Below are 2,472 nucleotides of genomic sequence, written 5' to 3'. Positions count from 1 at the left end.
GGGGTGTTAACTCGATTGCATCTGGGATCAACTAAATTGCAAGCCTCTGGGTACTCGTGTGAGAGAGACTCTTGAGATTATGTGAAGCAGGAAGATGAACCCTAAATCTAGCTGACACCTGGTGGCAGCCCACATGAAAGGGGCTGGAGTTTTGCCTGCTTGCCCACACTCTGGCTGGTGAGGTCATCGCTACTGTCACCCAGACATTTCTTTACCAGCATTAGAACGACTTCTTCTGGGTTCCAGTGTCGAGTGAAGACCTGCAGCTCTCCAGGGATCACCAGATTCCAGAGTTCCATACCTTTAGAGAACCTTGACTAACACCAAGCCACAGTGAAAAGGACTGAGCAATCCATGACATTGCCACGTCCCATAAAGCTTCAGTGTGAGTAGAGAGTACCTCAGTGGACCTGGGTGGTATTGGCTCGGTCTGGACCACAGGATGAAGGAGGTAAAGAGCGATGGATTTTGCGCCAGCTTGCAAGGGTACTGGGCCCGCATGTGGTGGAGGCCATGGTTGTGAGGCAGGCAGGAAGCCCTGAGGCCCCAAATAGCTGGGCCCCAGACTCAAAGAAAACCAAGCGCTCGTAGAGAACCGAGTCCTTAGCACTAAGAGAAGCCAGAGTCTTTACTACTCCCAGGTCAAGGTGAAGTGGGAAAGCGATGCCAGGAGTCTGCAGAGGGGGCGCACAGGAGGGCTGTTCCTGCAGAGTAGAAAACCAGAAGAGACGCCTGGCAGGGGGCAGGGCTGGGGTCAAGGCAGCCGGAACCTGCAGGCTCAGGCACAGGCGCAAGAGGGAGTATCACACTGCCAGATGCTGGTAGCATCTCTAGAAGACCGAGATCAGAGGCAGCGAGGCTCTGGGGGTGGTTCCTTAACCTGCAGCCCATGATCCCAACCAAGCTGTTGCCGCCTTGGGTGGGTCACTAGTCTAGGGGTTGTAACCCACCCTGCAGCTAGTTATTCCAGGGTCTCGGAGGGGCGCTACCTGGAAGGGAATGAGCTAGGACAGAAGAAGAAGGCCAAGCAGATTTGTCAAAGCCCCCGTTTATTAGGGTCATGGTTGCTGTTTATATAGGCCCTGAGTGAGGACTTTGGGGGGCAGGGAAACTGGATTCTTGCAGCGTGTTCCAGGTCACGTGGTTCAGGTTCCTCACATAGGCCAAGAGGTTACATTCGGACAGGTAGGCCAAGAAGTCACGAGTTGCCACACCTGGTTCCCTGGATAGCTGGAATGTGAGGCGTGTTCTGCTAACAGATTAACAGTTAATTGGGTGTGGGGCATTCTGTCAATAGAACATAATTATGGGTGTGAGGTTCCCTGCAGACTCTCCAGGGTGATGGTTCCTGTAATGATTTTTAGGGGGGAAATGGCTCATGACACCAAGCAGTGCCTATTAAAGAAAAAAACCAAACTTTGAGCGTTCTGGGGGCACTTCCTGAAGACACCAACATGTTCTGGGATGTAGCCATAAAATACAGCAAGTCCCCAGAAGCCCCAATTTCCAACAAAACCGTGGCATCTCTACCTTTTTAAAAGGATGAAGGCTTCTAGTCACATTCATCCACAGGCGGAGTGCATACCTTGTAGAGTGACTTCACCGTAAGACTTCCCTAAACATCATCCCTCTTGCCCCAAGCAGCACACATTGTGCAGTACCACCTTGTGGAGGAGGACACCGGTGATGATGGCATAGTTGGCTGGAGGGTAAAGCCCTGCATCATCAACCTTGGATCAGGCAATGGAACCTTCTAGAACAACAGACTATATTGAGCCACAGAGATTTTATGCGTGGAGAGGAAAAGATGTGCTTTACTTTGGGTTCAGTAACAGATAATCAGTCTTGTTCCACGAGTCATGAGCCAGAAAGGAAGGAAGAGATGATGTGGTATAGTTGTAGGTGATTGTGAGCCTCTCTGTCAGTACAGGGAATTGAACTCTGGTCCTTTGAAACAGCAACAAAAATAACCTTTACCTTCTTGGAACTTCCTGGGTTCAGAGTTCAAAGCATAAGAAGAACACTTTCTGGAAATAGTCTCTAATGACTTTTGTCTGTCTGTTTGGTCTGTTTGGGTGTGTTTGTACATACCTAACCTCCAAGGCTTTCTATAGAGGTTTGGAATGGCTGGAGCGTTCTAGATTTTTTTCCTGAGTTGATCAAAGCAGAGACATAAAGAAGCCCCTCTTTTTTGTGTATGTTTCAGAATATCAGTGAAGTGTTCGGCATGAGCAGTGAATGTTAAACCATGTCACTCCAGCTGACGATGACGACAGAGGACAAAGGGACAGGGATCAGGGACTCAGATGTGAGAACATAGAGTTGTTTACCCTGAACGCCTCTTAAATGTCAGTGCATTTGGAAAGCTCTTGTGTGTAGAAGTCACGCTGCATATTAATCAGTGTTCCCCGCTGAGCACTGAGCTGCCTGCACCAAAAGGCCTGGGGAGTTGAGTTGTTGGATGAGTCTCTA

At 49.6% G+C, this 2,472-nt stretch overlaps 1 pseudogene; it reads left to right on the top strand.

Annotated features, from left to right (window-relative positions):
* The first annotated feature begins 461 nt into the window (after positions 1 to 461).
* Positions 462 to 1,863, top strand: LOC126513494 (smad nuclear-interacting protein 1-like; annotated as a pseudogene).
* Positions 1,864 to 2,472: the final 609 nt, after the last annotated feature.

The sequence above is a fragment of the Alexandromys fortis genome, unplaced genomic scaffold, assembly GCF_014885135.2.
Source record: "Alexandromys fortis isolate MF-2015 unplaced genomic scaffold, M_Fortis_MF-2015_v1.1 scaffold_118, whole genome shotgun sequence".
Taxonomy (NCBI): Eukaryota; Metazoa; Chordata; class Mammalia; order Rodentia; family Cricetidae; genus Alexandromys; species Alexandromys fortis.
This window is presented reverse-complemented; position numbering and strand designations above follow the sequence as displayed.